General features: G+C 47.4%; 1 protein-coding gene across 3 annotated transcripts in view; it reads left to right on the top strand.

Moving 5' to 3' along the window:
• The window catches only part of trim66 (tripartite motif containing 66), a 407144-nt gene that overhangs the window by 941 nt on the left and 393104 nt on the right, over positions 1-13099 (top strand). The gene's annotated exons all lie outside the window — the stretch shown is intronic.

The following is a 13099-nucleotide window of genomic DNA, read 5'->3' as shown; positions in this document are numbered from 1 at the left end:
CCCATGTGTGCTCCAGTTTCCTCCCACAGTCCAAAGATGTGCAGGTTAGGTGGAGTGGCCATGCTAAATTGCCCTTAGTGTCCAAAATTGCCCTTAGTGTTGGGTGGGGTTACTGGGTTATGGGGATAGGGTGGAGGTGTGGACCTTGGGTAGGGTGTTCTTTCCAAGAACAGGTGCAGACTTGGTGGGCTGAATGGCTTCATGCACTGTAAATTCTATAATTCTATGATAATTCTATGTAATGTCATGCAAGTGTTAGGGGCCTCACGGTAGCATGGTGGTTAGCATCAATGCTTCACAGCTCCAGGGTCCCAGGTTCGATTCCCGGCTGGGTCACTGTCTGTGTGGAGTCTGCACGTCCTCCCCGTGTGTGCGTGGGTTTCCTCCGGGTGCTCCGGTTTCCTCCCACAGTCCAAAGATGTGCAGTTTAGGTGGATTGGCCATGATAAATTGCCCGTAGTGTAAGGTTAATAGGGGGATTGTTGGGTTACGGGTATACGGGTTACGTAGGTTTAAGTAGGGTGATCATTGCTCGGCACAACATCGAGGGCCGAAGGGCCTGTTCTGTGCTGTACTGTTCTAAAAAAAAAAAAGTGTCATTTTATGGGAAAATTTTCTCCACACGCCTTGTTGATTAACTAACAAAATAACAACATCAGAACTGAAGATGGGAATGTCTGAATAAAAAATGAGAAAGGCAGCTAGAAGGTTCTGTAGCCATCTAAGATGGCCACCTGCAAAGGACCATGGGAATTATGGCCAACCCAGGACTCAGACAGATACAGAGCCTATGTGTATCTAAAACACAGGTAACCAGGCCTGATCGAAACCCCGGCTCGTTTGCATTTTAATGGCCCATTTTCCCAGGACACTAGAACTCCAATCAAGCAACCGGTCGGTACAGCCACAGACTGATCGCGCCACTCCCCTTACTTAGAAAACCCAACTGCCAAGGTCAATGACCGCTAGGGAACCGCCCAGCTACCGAGGTACCTGCCCCTTTATTGGCCAAAATCAAAGACAGTGATCAGAGCCTTGTCAAACTATTGGGTCCAAGGTTAAGGATCGCCCCAAAGAGCATGAAATCCCAGAGGGATAAAAGAGGACACCGCCATGTGTTCTGTCTCTTTTGGATCCGGCCTGTGCTAACCCAATCGCAGCAGGAACAGCCAGCCAAGTTCAAGACCAACGATAGCTACCTGACGGATGAGCCCAGCAGAGACAGAGCCACTTTCTTCGAACCAGCCAAGTGAAATCCAGATAAAGGCCTTATCCATTTGCACAGTGCCAATCACCCTGAAGTTAAGTATAGGTTATTGTAGCTGATAGGTGTAGTTTAACACGTATGTCGAGATAACTCTTGCGTATGTAAATAAACCATCCTTTGAACTAACTAACTGGTTGTGTGGTCATTTGATCGATATAAGGAAAGGCTTGTGGTTCACCAACATTATTGGCGACTCTGGTGGGACTCAATTAGAAGTGACTTTCACTTCCGAGAAAACCCACAAACTTCGAATCCAGTTGCGAGAAAGAGAAAGAACCACAAGTGCAAGACCCGTATCGACCAAATAACCGAATTTCGGAAGTTTGTACTAACCCGCATGCCTACCTAACAGGAAGAATAAGGTAAACTCGTTAGAACTATCATGGGATTGTGAGCTGGAAAATAGCTTAAGCCATACCTGCTGTTGAAATCGCTCCCGTATTCCTTTATCCCAAATTAAAAGTAGAGAAAGAGATAAGAGAAGTAATGGTCACTAAAACAATGGAAAGATTGATGAATCCACAGGAACCCGAGGTCGCAGCGACCAACAGAGCAGAGCAATGCCCCATATGGGAGGAAGAATTAAGGAAATACTTAAAGGGGAATTTTGGTCGAATTTTTGCGCTAATGATGAGTCAGGTCCAGGAAAGATAGGACAAACCTGGTGGGAGAACCTAAGCAAGATCCACAAGAAAAATGTAGGGAAAGTTAGAAAGCCGATGGCAATAGTGTCCTGTTTGGCACAGTTGCGAGGCACAGAGGAGGCTGTGAAGACGCTCTGTAGGCAGCTAATTGAAAAGGAAATAAACAACGAGGGAAACAGTAATGAAAGCGAGAAGATAATTGAGCAACTCCGGGAACAGTTAGCAGCTAAGGATAAGGAACTGGCCGATGTAAAACGTGCACATCAATCTTGTCTAGCTCACCTTAGTAGCTTCCAGACCCAGTACAATAAAGCCTACCAAGATTCACAGCGCGCAGTCCTGGTAAGAAGAAACAGAGCAACATGTTGCCCAGCTAACTAGCAAATACGCAGATTTAAAAGCAGCTTTGAGAGCGCTACACAGCTCCACTAAGGAACAGAGGCAGAGTACCGTTAACCATGCTAAATGCCGACAGACGATAAAAAATGGTGCAGTCACTACTCTCAGTACAGAATGGTTTCAGGTACACTTTTGGGCCAAGAGTTAAACGAAAGCGCCCAAAGATACGTAGAGCAGTGCTTCTCAAAGTGTGGTATGCGTACCAGTGCCGGTACGCGAGCCGTCGTCTGCCGGTACGTGGAGTACTCCCAGAAAAGAAACACTTTCACACTTGATACTGCGCAACGGTGAGTGCTGAGCTGGGGTGGGGTTCCAAGGTTCTGTCCTCGTGCTGAGCGGGGGGGGGGGGGTTGCGTCCTCCGGCCGTGCTGGGGGGGGGGGGGGGGGGGTTGCGTCCTCGGGCCGTGCTGAGCGGGGGGGGAGGGGGGGGGGGGTTCCAAGGTTCCGGCACCGGTCCCTGGCACCGGTCCCTGGCACATTGAAAAAAAAACTACTGGTACGCCACATCAGATAGTTTGAGAAGCACTGCCGTAGAGGACACGGGAAATCAAAATCGAGCCCCCCACGCCCCAAAAAGAAAAGCACCCGCAGCACCGACTGCACAGGCAGCACACACCCCCACTCACAATTCGACCCCCATGAATCCGATTATCACGCAACGCAAGTCATCGGATCAGGATGAGCCTGATATCGTTTACACCACCTCACTATCCATAACCCAGTTAAGAGAAGCTTGCACGAAAATTAGTCCATTCCAGCCCACCGCACACCCGCACAGCTTCTTTGAGGAGGTGCGTCAACAAAAGTTATGTACGGCCTAGATGAGAGAGAGGAAGTAAAGCTAATAATTATGAGCCTTAGCTAGTCCGTAAGATCAGCTTTGTCAGAACCCCAAAATGTAGCAGGAGGAACCATACAGGAAATGAAAACAGCCATATTAGATGCCATCGAGTATAACAAAGGAGATCCAGTCGAGGGTTTAAATCACTGCAGGCAAAAGGAGGGAGAGCATCTGGCCGCATTTGCTGGTCGCCTATGGATTCATTTCATTGCAGTTTACGGACAATTGAACCACGCACACCTAAATGAGGAGGACACCACTAAATGGTCCCACACCTTAGTCTCACAGACGCAGGTGAAAAGGCTTGTGTAAACTACAACCCCGCAGGCCACATACACAATGAAGTTTGGGTATTGAAATGACGTTCTAGAGCATGGGAACAAACACTACATCGACAGACAGATCAGGACAAGATAGAAGCAAACATGCACCCAGTTAGGACTAGCCAGGACCCAGCATGGATAAACAAGGGTAGACATGAGGGACAGCACCCCAGAGCACAGGCACCACGAGGTTGTTACAATTGTGGCCATATGGGACATTACGCCCGTGATTGCAGACAAAACCCCCCGAACCAGCAACGATACCAACAACCAAACCCCCCCACCTAGGAACAAGGTTAGGCCCATGCATAATGTTAGCGCCCGTTCGGACGATTTGGCGTGTAACTCCACAGATTGACGGTGTTCGGACTCCCCAACTTGGGTCTGTGACACACGCTGGGACAAATCAGGCAGACCAGTAGTTACAGGCACAGTCCGGGGACATACAGTTGATTTTCTTTGTGACACAGAAGGATCCCGCACCACTTTAAACTCCTCCACCATGATTCAAGAGGACAAATGGCCCACCACAGACACCATCACCCTGAGTGGCTTCACAGGCCATATAAAAGAAGGATATATCACAGCTCCCATACCCATTCAGATGGTGACCATTAGTACCAAACACCCCGTCGTTTTATTTGACTTACCCCAAACTGCAGAGCACAGTTTAAGCATTGACTTCATGAGCTCCCATAACCTTTCATTTGACCCAGTAAACAAATGTGTCTGGCGAATGGCTAAAACATCTAGAGCTCCCACTACGTTCACAGAAGGGGATTATGAAAACAGGATTTGCTCAGTAGGGGACTATTGGTTTAATCCGCAAACAATTAGTGCAGACTAGACGGTTAGAGAGGTCCTCAAAAAACACAAAGCTTCGTTCGCACAAAACAAACATGATTGTGGGAAGATTCCAGGTACAGTAAAGATTTCATATCCCGATCCAAAGCCGCAAAAGCAATACGGTTTCCCACAGCAAGCCAAGGGTGAGATTTTGAAGGTTATTAACAGTTTGTTAGACCAAGGAGTTATTCGACCCGTAGCTTCCACAAATAATGCCCCAATTTGGCCCGGGAAAAAAACGACAGTTCATGGCGACTAACGATCGACCATCGAGACCTTAATAAGGGAACCCCTTTAGCAGCCCCCCACTGTTTCCATGAGTCCCGAGATCATGCTCAAACAGGGAGTACAGGCAAAATATTTCACAGTGCTGGACATCAATGGCTTTTGGTCCATCCCGTTAGACAGGGCCTGCCAGTATAAGTTTGCATTTACATTTCAAGGGCAGCAGTACACGTGGACATGCCTCCCACAAGGATTCCATAACTCCCCCTCCATTTTCCACCGACAATTGGCCAACGGACTTTCTAAATTTTTCCGACCCAAACGCCTAATACAATATGTAGACAATTTGCTCTTGCAAGTGGACACAAAAGAGGAACGCGTAGAGCTCTTATCTGAATTACTAGGCCTACTGCAATCAATCGGATGTAAGGTTAACCCCAAAAAGGCCCAGATTTTAAAGGAAAAGGTTCTTTATTTAGGCACCATCATCACCCACAGGAAGAGAGAAATTGAGCAAAAACGGATCGAGTCCATCGTTAAATTGCCCCTGCCCCAAAATGTCACTGCACTCCATCATTCCTAGGTTTGGTAGGCTATTGCAGAAATTATACAGATGGTTTTGCCACCAAAGCAGCCCCACTCTCAGAGCTCCTTAAAAGGAACGCCCCATGGGAATGGCTTCCGCAGCACACAGACACCATTGATGATTTAAAACGCGCCCTAGGCACAGCCTCCGCTTTACAAGTTCCAGACCCAGACTTGCCCTATGCCATAAAAGTAGCAACCACCGACCGAATCCTAATCAGCAGTACTCCTGCAAGAATGATACGATCACTTAGGACCCGTAGCCTATGCCTCAAGAGCATTAGACCCCATAGAGGAAGGATTCTCAGCCTGCGAACGGCACTTGCTTGCAGTGTTTTGGGCAGTACAGTACTTTGCGTACATTACAGGCCTCAACCCAGTCACGATCTTGACCGAGCACACTCCAACACAAATATTACTAGATGGTAGATTAATGGACGGTTCAGTCAGCCGAATCAGAGCAGCTCTTTGGACACTACTGTTACAAGGCAGGGACATTATGATAAAATGCACCAAGACCCACACAATCCTGGCCGATAATCTCCAATACGCAGGGACACCACATGAGTGCCAGATCATAGCAGCCCAACAACACACAGGACCCTTTATCCCAAAGTCACTACACCCACGAGCAGGCTGTAATCACAGGATTTCCAAACCACAGGGGATGCTTAAAAAATTTATGTGGATGGTTCATCCACAGTCGAAAATGGAGTTAGAATTACATGGTTGTGGAATTTACATGGAAGACGCGCAGGGACGTCCACTAGAAGAGATCTCTTTAAAATTGCCCAACCACCTAGGTTCACAAGCAGCGGAACTCGCAGCCATAGCCTATGTAATTCAGCACCCCGACTCTTTTTCAACCCCCGCAGACATAACTCGGGCAGCCTGTATGTGTGCAACAGCTTAACAGAATTCCTGCCCCTGTGGGAATCTCAAGGTTTTGTTTCAGCCGATAGAAAACCCCTACCCTCTGCCCCGTTGTTAAAGCACATTCTCAAGACAGCCTCAGATTAAAGTAAGAAGCCATCATCGCTCCGCCCCACCCGGTAATGTAAAGGCAAACGCCTTAGCCAAAGCAGGATCACGCCATGGTCACTTCTGGCAGCCACCCGAAAGCGAACCGATACACTCAGTCCAGGTTTCCCGACCCAGTCCAGGTTTCCCAGACCAATATTGAGGATCTATCCCAAGCCCAAAAAGCAGACGACACCCTCAAACAAGTTTTGAATGGCAACTTCCCAGCCCCCTATAATACATGGAAGGATGCACTGACTGTACAGGACAGCATAGTTTTAAAAATCGGAATTTATGTGGTCCCCACCCAGAACAGAAACCAGCTCATTTACCAATTTCATGACGGACACGGACATCAGAGGATAGACAATAGCGTTGCCATTTAAGACCTTTGTGTTGGTGGCCCGATTTAAAAAGCTATGTAACCCATTATGTCGAGAATTGCCATATCTGTGCTCAGAACAATCCTGAACATTACTCAAAGAAAGGATAATTGAAAAATGAAAATCGCTTATTGTCACAAGTAGGCTTCAATGAAGTTACGGTGTAAAGCCCCTGGTCGCCACATTCTGGTGCCTGTCCGGGGAGGCTGGTATGGGAATTACATCACACCCGACCTGTGAATGACCCTTGGACAAATTTGCAAATCGATTACATTGGCCCCCTTCCCCCTTGCAGAAACGGTTTCAAGTACGTGCTGGTTGTTACCGACACCTTCACTAAATGGGTAGAAGCATTTCCATCATGGACAAACACAGCAAAGGCCATCGCTAAGATTTTGAGCCAACAGATATTCACACGCTGGGGTCTCCCCCGCAGCATTGAGTCAGACCAAGGTTCCCACTTCACCGGCAGAGTCATGCAAAATGCTTTAACAATTTTTGGGATCAGGCAGAAATTCCATATAGCATATCACCCTCAATCCGGTGGCATTGCCGAGAGAATGAATCAAACTTTAAAAGCGACCACGAAGAAGATGGTGCAACACAACAATACCACGTGGGACACAGCCGTCCTATTTGCTCTCATGTTTATTCGGAACACAGTTTCCAGTTGAACAAGTTTCACCCCTCACACTCTCATGACCGGTGGGCCCGTGAAGGAAATTGAATATTTATTAGGCCTCGATCTGGCAAGCCCTACAGTAACTGCCCTCATCCACGAAAAAGCAGTCCAACAGGTTAAGGATAACATTAAAGCGGCACAACCTGCTGCAGCTGTCCGATTAGGCGCTAGAAGGAAGCAGATTAAAGCCTGCTTTGACAAAACCGTCTACCCCATAGAGTATACAGTCAGTCAGCAAGTAATGGTTTCACTTTACAACCCCAGTTCTTTCCTCTTCCCCCAAATTTGCAGGACCTTACTCCATTTCAAACAAAGTAAGCCCCTCCGTGTACAAGATAACGTATCCCAACAGTAAAACTGGTTGGTTCCACATCAACCAGCTCAAAGTCTACGGATCCCAATGTAGCCACTCCCACCACATCTCTCTGGCAATAGGAGACGATTACGTCCCACCCATCGACAACCTAGTCCAACCCCTATGCCAACCATCCCCTGCCATGCCGGCATTTATCCGTTGTCCACACCCACAGACCCGAACTTGTCTCCGCCCACAGGTACGGACTTTCCCCTTGAACTTGACTCCGACAATAGCGAGAGCCTCCCAGATTTGATTACTATCCCTGAACACTGGCGTGATCTCTCTGCCCCCAGTCACCCCAGCCCTGGGAACCTTAGACTTGGATGTCTTTGACCCCCCCTATATGCCCTCCGCCACAGCCACCACCCGACCACAGTAACTTGCCCTCCACTCACACCGCCCCTGTGCCTCATGACAAAGAAGCCCCTCTTTGGCACCGTGACAACTCTTGCAGACTAGTAAGGCACGACGATTCGGATTATCCGACGGCCCACGCGGCCAAGGCACAGAAACGGCAGACATGAGTCTGGCAACCTGGAGATGGTGATGATTCAGATACAGAATCTTGTTCTGGTAATTCTTTTACAACGCTATTTGGTACAGAACCCTGAGGTGGCCAGATGATGAGAAAGAGACACCGCCTAAGTATTAAGGTGTCCAAAAATTCTGATGGAGCCCGTCCACCTTTTTCCTTCCTTTTTCTACTACATGGTTTTAATTCATGTCGCCCGACACAAAATTACTCTTCTGATTCGAGGGTACGATACCCAATGTCAGTTAAAGGCACAAGTTTGTTGAGAAACAGATCACTGTTCTCCGACACGACCACAAAGTCTTACCATCCACCCAGGTCACCCAGGTAGCGAGTAACGGCACTGATCTCCGCCCTACCTGAGGACTCCAAATGCATCCGGTCAGTTAAGCTCGGGTAGTGGAGTAATGGCACTACCCGGGGATTCCACCCACTCTTATCCCGCAGCGGCCCACACGCACCTCATGTTCCCGTCACCTCATACGCTCTGGAATGGTTCTCTATACTTTGGCAGGCCTTAGTTTCACCTTCTCTGCTCTTCCTTTGGTTTTGCTATAAATAATGCATTTTGCTACGTTCTGTATGCTCACCCCTTCTTTCCTTTACCTTCTGCGAATCCTTGGTCACTCCCCACGTGCTGTTTACACATATGACAATTGGTTGCTATACACGCTGCTACACACGAACTACTTCTGAACCCTATTAAACTGGCCACCCTGAAATTCGGCTGGTTAAGATAAGCCCCAACCATCACTAGTTGCAAGTAAAGAAAAGACTGGTCAAAGAAATTGTCTGCCCACTCCCCGCATCAACCACAAGCTGCGAGAGTCTCTGTATTTTAAAAATTTGCATTTCTTGTCTCGCCAAAATGGTATTTCAAAACAAAAATGAGGGTGTCACACAGGGTGACAATCATAACGGGTAATTGGAGTAAGGAGAGAAAGACTAATAAAACAAGATATTAACCAAGGATAATAACAGATACTATCCTTGCATCCCCAGGATTACCTGGAAAACAGAAACACAGGATTAAATAAGGACTGCTGACATGCGTTTAGATCATCGCTGGACTTCTGCAACTGCGTGCGCAACGGACTGTTTGAACAAACTCCACACCAGCCCCGAACACTACCTCACAACAGGCCACCACCAGCCCGGACACTACACCACACATAAAGACAGACATCAAAACCCCCACTTGGTGCGAAAACATTGCCAAATGGAACTGCCTTTCATGCATAGTCGAGGCCCTTCTAGTAATTGCAATAATCTGCAGTGTTATTCAGACACTTCAACTCCGTAAATGGCGAGCAAAAGCCTCCCGCTCCCCGACATATACAGACCGATTCCCTTTCTTTGGAATTCAACAAAATTGAATTCATGTAACAATCGCTGCTAAAAAGAAACCATGTACCTCTTTAATTTTATTGGATTAAGTAGAAATATGATACTGCTGTTTTAAATTTTGTACTGTAGATAAGTTCTTTGATATTCACCAGCAGCATGAGAGTAGCTTAGATAGTGGATTGGATTGGATTGGATTTGTTTATTGTCACGTGTACCGAGGTACAGTGAAAAGTATTTTTCTGCTAGCAGCTCAACAGATCGTTCAATGTTAGCTAGAGATCAACTGTGCGGGTAAATTAAATGTTTTATAGAGACCTGATTATAGTAACCGTTAGAGATGAATTAATTTATGAATGTAGCAATGAAATATTAGGTAAATGTCCCAAACCATAAGTAGAGTAGAGTAGAACCTTGCCTTGACCAAGGGTGAACAGGGATCAATTGTGTGATCCACCACGCTTCGTGTTCAGGATCAAGAGGACGGAATGTAGCCATCTAAGATGGCCATCTGCAAAGGACCTTGGGAATTATGGCCAACCCAGGACTCAGATAGATACAGAGCCTAAGCGTATCTAAAACACAGGTAACCTGACCTGATCAAAACCCCCGTTTGTTTGCATTTTAATGGCCCATTTTCCCAATAGAACTCCAATCTAGCAACCGGTACAGCCACAGACTGATCGGCGCCACTCCCCTTACTCAGAAAGCCCAACTGCCATGGTCAATGACTACTAAGGACCCGCCCAGCTACCAAGGAACCCGCCCCTTTATTGCCCGAAATCGAAGACAGTGATCAGAGCCTTTTCAAACTATTGGGTCCAAAGTTAAGGACCACCCTAAAGAGCGCGAAATCCCAGAGGGATAAAAGAGGACACAGCCATGTGTTCTGTCTCTTTTGGATCCGGCCTGTGCCAACCCAATCGTAGCAGGAACAGCCAGCCAAGTTCTAGACCAACGATCGCTACCTGAGGGATGATCCTAGCAGAGACAGAGCCACTTTCTTCGAATCAGTCAAGTGAAATCCAGATTAAGGACTTATCCATTTGCACAGTGCCAGTCGCCCTGAAGTCAAGTATAGATTATTGTAGCTGATAGGTGTAGTTTACCTCGTAGTAGATATTGTGTTTGCATGTTGAGATAACTCTTGTGTATGTAAATAAACAATCTTTTGAACTAACTAACTGGTTATGTGGTCATTTGATCGATATAAGGGAAGGCTTGTGGTTCACCAACATTATTGCCAACTGTTGCCAACATTATTGGCAATAGTTCTCAATGAGAAATCTTTGAAAGCAACCAATTCTTAAAACCTTGGGGGAGCTACCAAAAAAGGTGAATAAAGCTACCAAAAAAGGTGAATTCATTCAACATATTTTGAGAAACAAATTTTTTTTTCTCCAAAATGAACAGATATTGAAATATGTTGCTATTTTTATGCCCTATTTAAGCCACTTCCCCATTGACCTTTAGGAATAGGGTCAATTAGCAGCTAAACATCACGTCACAAAATCACAGAAATCTTATGGCATAGAAGAAGGAGACCATTTGGCTTTTCCCTGTACCATGCATATTGTTCTTCATAAATTTCCTTTGTTATGGGGATGATGGTATCGCCGGCTAGGCCAACTGTAATACGTCCACGGAGGCAGAAGTCCTGTCACCAGAATTCCTTTTATTTACAAACCCAACAGCTGAACAACCATGACCATTCAGTCTGCTGTCTACACTGGGATGCAGAGGACCTGACACTCCCTGTTATGTACACAGAAAGGGACTCCCTGATTGGGCCACTAATCAGGGAGCTTGTATTCTAATTGGCCAATCTAAAAGGCCTGGCCTAAGTCACTGCACCCCTCCCCCTCATTGTCCGAGGAGCCTCCATGGTTCTCGTGACTCGTGTCTCCTGCTTTGTTTTTGTACCGGGTCCGGCTCCTCCACTTCGGCGTCTGACGTAGGGAGATATAACGGCTAGGCGCCCGTCTTTTCCGATGTGAGCGCCTGAGGGGTTGTTCGCCCCTTTCCTCCGGTGGCAGGGGTACAGCTGCGGCATTATCCATGGTGTCCATATCCAAGTCCGATGTCCCCACCAGTGGTGTCGGAGGGGCGTGAATAGTTTGTCGGAGAGGACTCTCCATGGTCCTTGGTATGCTGGTCTGAGTCAGCTCTGGAGGAGGAAACAAATCTAAGGCCTGCACCTGGTCCAGGTGTTTCTTTATTACATGTTTTCCCACATGTATCCCATACGACACAGGTCCTGTCCTGGCCTTGACTGTTCCTGCTACCCATGTGGGGCCATTCGCATAATTTCTGACCCATACATTTTCACCCGTGTTGAACTGTCTTTCTCGGCGCAAAATGTTATGGCCCCTGCATTGGGCCTCTTGGTGTCACTGTATTCTGCCACCTAAATTTGGGAATAGTAGACTCAGCCGGGTTTGGAGTCGTCTGCCCATGAGTAGTTCCGCCGGTGCTAATCCCGTTGTGGCGTGTGGGGTTGTTCTGTAGTCAAATAGCCAGCGCGACAGTTTGGTGTCCAATGATGCTGCTGACTGTTTCTTCAACCCGACTTTTAAAGTCTGGACGGCTCTCTCCGCCAAACCCTTCGATGCCAGGTGGTATGGTGCCGTCCTTATGCATTCAACTTCATAAATTTTGTGAAGTCCTGTCTGGTGAAAACCGATCCATTATCCAAAACCAACACCTCCGGGATAGCATGAGTTGCGAACGAGATGTGGAGTTTTTCAATGGTAGTTGTTGAATTTGCAGAGTTCATTTTGCAGACGTCCAGCCATTTGGAATGGGTGTCTACTATTATAAAAAACATTGAACCCATAAACGGGCCTGCAAAATCGACATGAAGTTGCGACCATGGTCTACCTGGCCATTCCCATGGGTGCGGCAGAGCTACTGGTGGCCTCTGCTGCCCTTGTTGGTTTTCTTGGCATCAACCTACCAATGCCGCTATGTCTGTGTCCAGGCCCAGCCACCAGACATAGCTTCTGGCCAGCATCTTCATTTTTGAGATTGCAGGGTATCCATGATGTAGTTCAGCCAGTATAGCTCGACGGCCTTGACTTGGAACTACTACTCGAGCCCCCCCATAGCAGGATCCCATCTTCCACGGTGATCTGCTCTCTCCTGCTCCAGTAAGGGTGGAATTCCCCCTGGACCGGTCTTTCCATCTCCCCAGATAGCACCATGTGTTTTATTTTTGATAAAACCGGGTCCCTTTGGGTCCATAAACGAATGTTTTGTGCGGCCACTGGAAGGGTGTCCAGGAAATTTAACATCATTACCATTTCCTCTATTTTGGGTACAAATGGCGTGGCATCCGGGTAATGGCAGCCTGCTTAGTGCATCGGCGTTTGCCACCCGGGTTCCTGGCCGATGCTCCAGTTGATACTGGTACTGCGCCAGTAGTAGGGCCCAGTGTTGGATCCGGGCCGAAGCTATTGGTGGTATTGCTTTGTCTTCTTTCAACAAACCCAGCAATGGCTTGTGGTCTGTAATTATAGTGAATTTCCGCCCGTACAGTTATGGTGAAATTTCTTCACCGCGAAAATCACAGCCAGTCCTGCCTTTTCGATTTGGGCATACGTTCGTTCTGCTGCTGCCCGCGTTCTGGAAGCAAACGCTATAGGTAATTC

Source organism: Scyliorhinus canicula, chromosome 9 (genome assembly GCF_902713615.1).
Source record: "Scyliorhinus canicula chromosome 9, sScyCan1.1, whole genome shotgun sequence".
Classification (NCBI taxonomy): Eukaryota; Metazoa; Chordata; class Chondrichthyes; order Carcharhiniformes; family Scyliorhinidae; genus Scyliorhinus; species Scyliorhinus canicula.
Note: the sequence above shows the minus strand (reverse complement) of the source record. Positions and strands in the feature narration are given on the sequence as shown.